This window comes from Canis lupus, chromosome 20, assembly GCF_003254725.2.
Source record: "Canis lupus dingo isolate Sandy chromosome 20, ASM325472v2, whole genome shotgun sequence".
In the NCBI taxonomy this organism is placed as follows: domain Eukaryota; kingdom Metazoa; phylum Chordata; class Mammalia; order Carnivora; family Canidae; genus Canis; species Canis lupus.
In genome coordinates, this window is record NC_064262.1 from 19,183,431 (window position 1) to 19,194,982 (window position 11,552).

Consider the following 11,552-nt stretch of genomic DNA (forward strand, 5'->3'; position numbering starts at 1 on the left):
GGGGAATGAATCAGTGGTGGCATAAACACACCCCAAGCCTCACAACGGAGAACCCTGGTGTTCTGCTTGTCATCTTCTTCTCTGGCAGCTGATCAATGACAATATGTAAATGTGCATCCAAGACAACCCGCCCTGGCTGCCAGCATTACAGTAGCCCCTCCCCTCCAGGTCCCTTTGTGTATCCTTGACAGAGCAGCTTGATGTACGGTTTCCCTGACGGGCTCCATCTCATTAGAGGACAATCCTTTGCTCAGTTCTTAATGGACTTTACAAATTGGCCGTCCTCCCTCCGGTGCAAGATTATTATAATTTTATTATTCATTCTAGGAATTAGTTGCCAAAAATGACAACATGATCAGTACCACTGACAGATATGAGGAACATCTCCCATGACATCTTAGGAAGGGGACCGTCTGAAATAATGTTTGATCTTTAATTAGGAAGAAATGATTTGCCACTTTTCAGCAGAAGTGGGAAGCTACAGCATATGTGCCCTCTACTCTGAGAAGCCTGTAGCCACCCTCCCCCAACCCCAACCCTAGTGCTAAAGGCAAAAATGAAGCAAACTTATACGTGCTAAAGAAAGCCCTTGCTGTGCCAACTGGAATATGCAACTCAGATGTTAAGTCACCATCAACCTCAAATTCAGAAGATCCAGATTCAGATCTTTGCTCTGACACCACCCTCCTCTGGTGCCAGTTTATTCATAAATAGGACTGGAGGGATAAAACAATGTCATTCAATCATTTCATTTCCCAAACTTTATCTATGGCTGCCATTTTTTGGTTGCCATAATGGCAACCAGTCACCTCTTTCTTCTACTCTATCAGCAGGTTCCACTCACCCCACTAGAAGCAGAAAATGCCAGATACTCATTTCCTCAGCCTTCCATGCAGCTAGAGATGGCTGTATGATACAGTTCTACCAATGAAACACCAGTGGACAGTGCAGGGGCAAGGGAAGGTCTGAAGCCCAAAAAAGAAAAAGAGGGAGCATGGGAGGTGGAAGAGCAAGTAAGGCATGTTCATCTTCTCCCTCCTTCCAGCTCTGGATTATGTGGACTTAGAATGTGAACTTGGGGTGACAGTAGCCATATTTAAACCAGGAGGGGAAGGATAAATACTTGCAGAGATAATCACCCAGAGCCATGGCATTCTGGGCTCACAGAGAACCAACTCTGGAATTCCCTACCTCCCAATGTCTTATTAGGAGGAGAAAATTAAGTCCAAACAGAGGAAATCATTCTTGGGTACCATTTGATTTCTTGCATCCAAAAACATCCCAAATGAGTTTTTATCTGTGTCATCTTCGTCCTTTTTTGTTTGTTTGTTTTTTTTCCATGTTTCATACCACTGATGGAGGGATACCTATCTGCCTACCATCCTCTGTTGGATGTCAGACTGGCCACAGCTGAAGGCCCACAGGACCCCTAGGAAGGGTTGGTGGCAATACCTGACCCTTCACAGACCTGCCTCCTGAGCTAGGATGGGGAATTGACTTTTCCACGTTCTCTTATTAATTAGTTCCACCTCTATAGTCTTCCAGTCTTGGCAATGACTAAATTAAAAGCTTCAAACAGTAAGATTCTCCCCGAGTCTTTGCCTCTAGATTATAGTTTTATCTTTTGATTAAAAAACAAAATCCAGAAGGAAATATCCTTAGAGATGATGCTAGATCTTAATACATACAAAAGTTTTACAAAATAACATTAGCAAAATATTACCAAAGAAAAGAAGTTGAGGTCAGCTGGAAGACATTTTTAAACGTTATTCTTTGGACCATCTCACAACTTTTAAGAGACAACTCCAGACCCAAGATATGCAGAGATTGTTCAAGGGGATTAAATGTCCTATTTTACTGCTGGGTCACAGATACTATTACTTTTACTGGCTAAATGTCCTTTAAAATGCTGAATGAGCAAACTTTTCCTTACAAATGACCACGACCAATCTGAAAAACTCAGACAAAGGGGCCATTGTAGCCTAATTTCAATGTAATTTTCACTTATTCTGTGAGAGCAGGAGCAGCTCCTTGGCAGACCTCATTTCTGATTAGTTTCAGAGAGCTAAGGGGACAGTTAGGGCTGAATTTACGGTCACCAGATACTGTTGGAGCTTTCTGCTCTGCACCAAAGCTATGGAGGCTGGAAGCAAATGTCACTATGACAACCATTTATGTGGCTAAAATGGAAAAGCGAGATTTGATGGGAGGGAAAAAAATGCATGCACCTATAACTCTAAAATATAATATATGGCGAGTTTTATGTTTGTTTGTTTTTTTAAGGCCAAGCTCAGCACCTGCCCCCTCCCCTACCCCGCCCTTAGATGTGTGTGTGAATAAAAGGGGCCATAATGAAACCATGAATAATAAGTAAAGGGCTTCAGAAATAATACCACAGAATCTCCAAATATTCTAATTTACATCCACCAGCAACATGCACATGTGTCCTAACTAGCTAGCCATCTTTCACAGGAAATTCATTTGCTCTTTCCCACTGTTTATCCCCCACCCCCTTTGAAATATGTTCTGCCAAAACCCTCACAGCAAAATATTCAAAGAGTTTCAATGCTGCCTTTTAAAAACAACAGGTAGAACAAGTAATGAGTTATTTTAAAGTGTGCTTGGCCAAGTCTGTTAACGACAAACCCCAAAATGCCTTTGGGGAGTTGATACTCTCAGGAGCCCCTTGCCAGTCAGCTTCGTTCTGGAAACCCTGAGAAATGTCACTGAGAAGAAAAAAAAACACGTAAGGGAAAACCAGGGCCTCAATGTCCAGGGCTTCCTTTGTCATTCTCTTGGCCTGAGTTTCAAATGCCTAAATCTTCAGAAAGAGGAGAGCCTGCCATAGGCTAATGGTGTGGAATAACAATGCTGTTCAAAAAGAGAAAAGAAAGTTGTTTAGGCAGGTTTTCAAGTAACCGGAGCAATCCCCAGCCTTAGCAGCATGAGAGTATAAATGAAATTACATTTATATCTGAGTTACACTGGCTCTGTACTCCTCACCTCCAAAGCTCTCGCTATTCAGGGGAATCCTTTTGATGTGTCTTTCCATTGTGGCGTCCTGGCTGGCATCCTGAGGATGGAGGAGGCCCCCACCACCACCACCACTGCTGTAGCAGCCCAAACCCTCCTCAAGGAGGTGGTTTCTCTGCCTCGAAAATGCAAGCCTCTCAAGGTACCACACAGTGCTGAGCTCCCTCAGTCCTTGCTCCAAAGCCACAGTGCTTGCTTTCCAAGCAGAAGGGAAAAAATGTCCTCTTCCCCAACTCTGAGTCTTGTTCTATCACCAAGGCACAGAGCAGCCAATCTTGTGTCCTGAATCTTGCAAGTCCCTCAGAAAATCAACTTCAGAGAGCTACCAGAGGCAGTAGCCTATTTCAAGGTCAGACTTTGTTGTGGAGATTGAAGAGCAAAAGAATTCTTGTCTTCTTCCCACCTCCAAGGTGACCAAGCACTAGGTTTCCTCCCTGCGCCATGGTCTGTACTTCCAGGAGGTTATCAAAAGACAGCTATCGGGGTATCTGCTCTGTGGCCTTTGGTGGGAAAGCCTCCCATAGTCAGCAGTCATGTTCCCCCTGTGGCATTCCTGCCTGGCTATAGCCAATTGGTCTTGAGAAGACTTCTGAGCCAAACTGGGTTGATTCATATTCTCTCTTTCTCTCTCCCTCAAACCAGAGAGACAATGGTGATGCTGACAGCACCACCACCATCATTCCCAACTGTGGCTTCAGTAAGAAAGTCTTTTAAGGTTGCCAGGGAAGCTCTCTTGTCCTCTGCCCATGGATGTGAGCTGAGAGTTTCAAAGACCTGAGCTTGTCACCCGGTTTCGGTGAGAGCCCCTGCGCACTCTTGAAAAATCCACCTCACACCGTGGTCCTAAGAGTCATCGTTACTGCCATCATAGTCAAGGGCAAATGTCACTTGGCCCCCTCACTCCTTGCCTCAGTAGGGGCTTCACCATAAATCTGGTGAATCATTAGGCCACAGGATGCCATGATTACCAGCAGTACATTCTCCATTAGCAGGACTCAACAGTGTGCTCAAGTATGAGAATCCCATGAGCAAATCCTCAAACCCATCTGCGAGTCTCAGTTCCCTAGCAATGGCCCTGGTGTGGACTTCCACATCATTCAGGGTCCGGGCAGGAGATAGGAACCATACCAGTGTTTTGTTAGCTTGTTTGAAACAGAGAGAATTTAATAAAAGTGTTAGCTAGGGATGAAACTATCAACTTTAAAGAAAGGAAAAAGAGAACATTAAGCTATCACATAGGGAGACCACTACCACCGCCAGGAATGCAGGAACCAAAGGGAGAGGTTGGAATGATTAGAATTCAGAATCTTAGAGAACATTCTCTACAAAGCCAAAACTCAGAAGTCTGAGAAGGTGGTGCTGCCACATGGTTGCCATTAGCTCTGCACTTAGAGGAGGGACTCCCCCTCCTCAAGGGACCCAGCCTGTGAGGAGAGGCCACTGGTCTCTGGGTCCTGCTGTGTGGACAGGCCAAATGTGGCTAGTTCTGCTCATGCTGGCAAAATAGCAGATGAATTCCAGAACTGCTATGAGAAGGAACTGCCACTCTGGGATGGAGAAGCATCCTTGGGGTGACGCTTGCAACAACAAAACAGCTCCCAGAATTGTCCAGCCCCTCATCCTGCCAGAGCCTTCCAGGAAGCAGTGGTTTGTAGTGGCCCAGCCTCAGTATCACAAAGCAGAGCAGAGGAAGGAGAGTTTGGAGCTGCGAGACAATAGCTTCATTACTGATGAGATCATCATGTTTATCCACAGGGAACAAGGATTTTAAAAGGTAGAGGTGAAAAAGGAAAGAGTGTTCTGGCTGCGAGGACAGCATAAGCAAAAATAGAGACCCAGAAACAGTTGCTGGTTGAACATGGCTAACGCATGGGATTCAAGAGCACAGAGGACAGATGAAAAATCAAGGAAGAACAAAAGTGAGAAAGTGCAAGGCTGTCCTGTGTGGTAGAGGGGCCTGGGGAGCATATTGGCAAGTCAGGGCATTTCCTGACGGTCATTCAGAACCCAACAAACATTTTTAGTCAGGCAAGTAAAATGATCAAAGATAGGATTTACGATCACAGCAGTATGGAGACAGGAATTATCACTCTCTTCATCTTTACAAATTGCCACAAAAGCAGCCAAAGAATGGCTTTATTTTAGCTACATCAACCATTCTGCCTAAGTTTTCCAAGACGAACACAGTGTTCGAATGAGCACTTTTTAAATGGAAGTTGGTAAAAGGTTTTTTTGCCCCAAATTTCACTGGCCTCATTTGGCTTGCTTCCAGGTTTAAAATCACAGATTTGCTTATCAACTACAAAGGGAGATATAGTTACTTCACGCAGGAGAAACCTGGCAAATGTCAATTTACCAAGCCGTGATCAAAGAAAACATCACTTGCGATAAGACATACCAACATCATGAGTCCTTCCTATCAGTCACTGAGAAAGATAGTATTTTTGTGGAATTCATGCTGAAAATGCCTACCCTCAGCCCAGTCATGAGAAAACACTGGACAAACCCAAACTGAGATCCATTTAGAAAATTACTGACCAATACTTTTCAGAAGTGTCAAGGTCATAAGGACAAGGAATGATAGAGGAACTATCCCAGGTTGGAGGAGAGTAAGGAAAAATAACAACAAAATGCAATGTGGGAGCCTGAACGGGATCCTGGAACTGAAAAGGAGCATTAGAGAAAAACTGGTGAATTTCAGATAAGGTATGGAGTTTAGTTAAGAACACTATACCAAAAAAAAAAAAAAAAAGAACACTATAGCAATATCAATTTCTTATTCTTGATAATTGCACCATTGTTGTATAAGATGTTATGATAGGGGCAAGTAGAGAAAGAGATATAAGAGAATGATCTATATTATTTTTGCAACTTTTCAGTAAATCTAAAATGAGCCCAAGATAAAAGGTTTTCTAAAATGCACAGATTCATTTACACAGGCTGGAGTCCCATGGGATTTCCAGCCATAATCATCACAATGCAGGTTGGGTAAATAGATGACTCCAATGTGTCTTTTCTGGAAAACAAAGACCGTGAGACCTTCAGTCACAGCACTTCAGCAGACAGGATGTTACTTGACAGAGCACTGGGTGAGAAGTATTTCACAATGGGCACAGTGAAAGAGAGGTGAGAGGTTACCAAAGACCAACATTGTCTGCTTCCTAATAGAGTCAGAGACCAGCCCAGTTTACAAGATGGAGTCATAAGCCTGCTTCAACCAACCCACACCTGCTCCCAGAACCAACACTTCAGTCATCCTCGCCTCTTCCCTCACATCCACATAAATCAGTCATCAAGATCTGTTGACTGTCTTGGTTTTCTCTAACCCACCACCGCCTCTTCCATTCAACAATGGTCTATTGCTCTCTTGTTGTGATGACCAAACCCAACTTGGCCACTCATAGTTGCCAAGCTTTCTTACTGAATCTGGAGAACCTCCAATGTTTAGAAGTGATTTAGAGCCATATTTCTCCTCAACCCCCTATTCCCACCTGAGCAGTATGTCACAGATAAGCAAGTCTCAAGCTGAGGGTCACCATACCTATAAACAGTCATGAGCAAGCAGGTCCTGGAGAATCAAACCATCTGGGCCTAGCCCAAGCCAAGTACCTGTTCTCAGGGTTTTAGGTATTTTAGAAAGTACCTTGTACAGAAGTTTCACCCTGAAGTAAATACAAAGCCAGGTTCACCTCTCATTAAGTCAATTTAGTCAACAAAGTCTCCCCTGGAGCACAGACATTAGACCCTTCAGAGTTCTAGACCTATATTAACTTTATTCTTAAACCCTGACAAAGATTCTTTGCTTAACCAAACTTTAGTCAGGCTCCTGAACCTTCTCCTAGGCCCACCTGTGCATGTCCTCATAAGATCTGGTTTTAGCAAGAACCCTTAGAAGTCATTTAATCAGAACCCCTCTACCTTTGACAACTAATCATTCTTGATATCCCATCAGGTTCTTCATTTCCCAGGTAAGGTCTGATCACCTGGTCTGTCTTCAGTAAGAATCCTACTAGCTTGGTTTAGCCAGAACTATCCCTCTTGCCCACATTTTCCCTCTTAGGAATTTTCCATCCACTGACTCTTATCCTAGTTCTTTGCTATAAATTCCCTCTTGCCTGTGCTGTATTTCAGAGTTGGGCCCATTCTCTCTCTCCTCCAATGTAAAATCCAATTGCAGTGTTCCCTACACCTAACAGGATGGTCCTGAATAAAGTCTGACTTACCATCTTTAACAAGTGTCATAAATCATTCTTTAACAACCCCATTTGTGCAAGGACAGATTTTAACCAATTGGTACCCTGAACACCATTTCTTTCACCAGTAACACTTATTCCTAACATCCCTTATATTAATTAACAGACAGTAATATCTGATGGCAGCCCTGGAACATGGGTCTCTCATTCATACAAATGTTAACTACTCCTAAAGTAAAATTTAAAGTTGATTTATACCAACATGGAGAGAGATATCGGGTTGTTGATATTCATGTAATTTTTTAAAACTGTAGAGATTTAATGAGTTCTATATTCTGGTAAGTTCTAGGGATAACTGAGGAGCTAAAACAGACATGGACCCTATCCACAAAGAGCCTATAGTTCAACAGAGCAAGGAAGACAGCATCCACACAACCTGCCAAAAATTTATCATTCACCAGAGACGTATGCTCAAAAGAGTGAACAGGATTCCAGGAGAATCGATAACAAAGATTATGACATTCTACAGGGAATCGAGGAAGGCTTTTTTTGAGAATGTGATAAATGGGCAGAGATCTGAAAAATTAAAACTTCCAACTGAATGGGGTAGAAAAGGGGCAGAGGGAACAATCTAGCAAATATTCTATAAAGAACTGGTGGCAGGGAAAAGGACAGAAGGAATGCGAGCGTGACTTGAACAGAAAGAATCTTATTCAAAACCAGTTGGTCCTAACTGGCTGCCCCATCTCTGTTGTCCTTCCCCACCTACCCCACTGCATACACCAATACTAATCATTTGCACACCACATTTCAGTTGTGACGTTATCCTACTCTAGTAGATCATGCTTACTTTTCCAGCAAGCAATTCAGTGAATTTTATCTTATTTTTTTTAAGATTTTATTTATTTATTAATGAGAAACACACAGAGAGAGAGAGAGAGAGAGAGAGAGAGAGACAGACAGAGACAGAGGCAGAGACACAGGCAGAGGGAGAGGCAGGCTCCATGCAGGAAGCCCCTACGTGGGACTCAATCCTGGGTCTCCAGGATCACTCCCTGGGCCGAAGGCAGGTGCTAAACCCCTGAGCCACCCAGGGATCCCTAATTCAGTGAATTTTAGAACACCTTGATATTCTTTGTTGAAAACTCTCAAACATTAACATCTCTAGGACAACACTTCTCCTCCCAGCCTTTTAGCCCCTTCCTCAGCTTCATGGTTAATACACTTTGCTCAACCTCCAATTTCATTATATGTTTGTAGAAGTACTTGTCTGTTTCTTGAGTAGACTATCAACTCCTTGAAGACAGGCATTTTTTTCTGCTATAAATACACTATATTCCCAGTGTATAAACAGAGCGTGGAGTGTCTACATGAACAGCTGAGGGAAAGAAGGAGATGCCAAAAGACGGACACACACGAGATTTTGAACACAAATGTGTCAGTTAAGACTGTGGGCACTCCAGGCTGGCTGCCAAGGCATTGCTCCCAGCTCCACTACTTGGCCACTGCCCAGCCTCCTTAGGCCTCAGTTTTATCTTCTAAAAATGGGAATAATACAACCAACCTAAAAAGACTTTTGACAGGAATAAAATGAACTAATCTATGTAAGACTCTCAACACCTGGTACAGAATAAACAATCAAATCTATGTTATTATTAAACAAGTTTTACTGAGCCTTTCCTAAATCCAGTTCAGGGAGAATTATGACAAGATCTTAGCACACAATGAATTTCTTCTTCCCGTAGACATCTAGAACAACAACGTCTAAGTACACTGATGCAGCTGACGTTGCTTTACGAGCTGGGAAGCCTTCTTGTGATTCTAACACCTTCTTTAAAAAAGTTCCTAGGACTATGAGGTAGTGTGGTAAGTGAAATCCATTTGGATACCTGGGAGGTTTTTTTTCTGTGATCCTCCATCATATATGCCAGTTTTCCCAGCCAGAGAGATTCACCCTTGATCATCTTCAATTTGCTTCAACTCCCTTTAAATCTACTCATCATGTAGATGTTTATAAATCACACCTCAATTTGCTGAATAGAAATCTATTTGATTTCATCACCTTTTCTATAATTATATCCACCCTATCCTATAAGTAGATCTCATTCAACCTGTGACAAGTTCAAGGGCATGCATTTATACTTCAAACTCCCTTTAATGAAATTTCAATAGCAAAGGCAATGAACATCTCAGAAGTTCATTTCTAATTTTTAACATTATAGCAACTGGTATAAATTATGAGCATCAGAAGCAATAATAAGCACCCAAGATGAAAAATGAAAAACTTGTACACTGCCTATAATACTTAGATTTTTTTTAAAAAAGCAAAAAAAGTACTTTGATGTACAAAAAAAGTCAGTAACAACAATTTTAAAAAAAAAGATCTGGGGTAAAATTTGATTCCAATAGCCTTCTTGGCAAAGAGATTTCCTGTTACTATTTAAATGTAAATGAGTCATGAAGGTTGTGTCAGAAATATTTAGCTCAAAATCAGATCCAATACACCAAGAAAGACAGAGGACAAAGCCCAACCAAGGAAATGGAAATAAAAATGTTTGAGTTTCCAGATTCTGATAACTTTATGCATCTAGAAACAGAAGGAAGTGATAAATGGGTACAATTAAGATACTCTACATGCCATTTATTAAATACTGTGTGACATGCAACTATATGGATTTCTAGCTTAACCAATCACAAATTTAATCTGAACATTTACCACTTTGTCTTGATGATGCTTTGGAGAATTCAGCTATTGATTAAAACCTATTTATGTGTCCTTTCACAACAATCCATTTTAAGAGCCTTTGATTTTTTTTTCAAAGAAGAAGAAAAAACACATTTAATTGTGGCTTCAACATCTAACGAGAAACATAAGCTTGAAATCATATCTCTGTTCCAATCCACTGAAGCAGACATGCAATTTAAAAGAATTTAAAAGAATTAATCACAGCTGCGGTAATGCAGCCTACAGAGACTTTCACTTAACCAAATATTAATGCAATTTATTTGGCTAATTCTACTTGTTTGAAAGGGAAAAGTCCGTGTAGACTCACAATTGAAGATGAACACTAGAATTTGTTCAGGAATAAAAACAACAACAATAATAATAGCAACAGCCATTTATCTAGTCCCAACTAGGTGCCAGGCCCTGGGCTCAAAGTTTCAAGTGCAAAATCTGATTTAGTAAAGACAACCCTGTTACGTGTAGATATTGTGGTCAAGGGGTACCTGGGTGGCTCAGCTGGTTAAGCACCTGCCTTTGGCTCAGGTCATGATCTCAGAGTCCTGGGATCAAGTCCTGGGTCCAGATCTCTGCTCAGCAGGGATTCTGCTTCTCCCTCTCCTTCACCCTCTCCACCCTGCTTGTTCTCTCTCTCTCTCTCTTTCTCCCAAATAAATAAGTAATCTTTAGAAAAAATTTAAAGAAACTGATCAATTGGATTATCGTCACTCTCTCCCTTTTCCATGTCACTCTCAATACTCCCCACTATAGTAGACAGAATATATGCTTCTGCCTATTTGAAGTAGGTTTGGCCAGGTGACTTGCTTTGCTACCAGGTATGATGCCATGAGAGGCTTTTGTTGGGCTTGCATTGTTCACCTTGGGCTCTTCTTCTGCTTTCTTCCAGGAGAACATGTCCTAGGTAGTGGCCAGTGCCAGAATGATGTAGGCACAAGGAGTAGATCTGAACCCAACTGGCCTCCCATCTGGGTGAACAGCAACCAACCCACAGGCCCATGGACAAGAAAAATCAATGTTTTCTACTGTGAGTGACTGATATTTTTGGACTGTTTAACATATATGGTCTGTGTATTAAACTGGCTAATTCAGGGTATTTGTTAGCAAGGGCTGCTGAAACAAAGTACCACAAACTTAAATGACAGAAATTTGCTGTCTCAAGTGTTCTAGAGTCTCTAAGTCCAAAATCAAGGGGTCGACAGGGATGGTTCCTTCTGAAGCCTCTGTGAGAAGGGTCTGCTCCAGGCCTCTCAACTGGGCAGATACACAGCTGTCCTCTCCCTTTATCTTTTACCTCACCTTCCCTCTCTGTGTGTTTCTATGTCCAAATTCCCCTTTTGAGAAGGTAACCAACCCTATTGGATTACAGCGCACTCTGATGACCTCACTTTAACTTCATTACCTCTGTAAAGACCCTGCCTCAGACTAAGGTCACATTCTGAGATACTAGGGGTTAAAGCTTTAATATATGAATTTTGAAGGGGTATAATCCAACTGATAGCATTTAGGTACTGTGTACTATTTTTAATATCCAGTGTATAGATGTAGAAAATGAATTTCAGGACAAGCACTTTCCCAAGACCACA

At 42.0% G+C, this 11,552-nt stretch overlaps 1 long non-coding RNA gene across 2 annotated transcripts in view; it reads left to right on the top strand.

Annotated features, from left to right (window-relative positions):
- The first annotated feature begins 4,375 nt into the window (after positions 1-4,375).
- The window catches only part of LOC112666088 (uncharacterized), a 38,014-nt gene continuing 30,837 nt past the window's right edge, over positions 4,376-11,552 (top strand). For both annotated transcript variants that reach the window (XR_003140727.2, XR_003140728.3), the window contains exons 1-2: positions 4,376-5,739; positions 10,856-10,993. This is a non-coding gene — a long non-coding RNA (uncharacterized LOC112666088). The remainder of the gene's footprint in view (positions 5,740-10,855; positions 10,994-11,552) is intronic.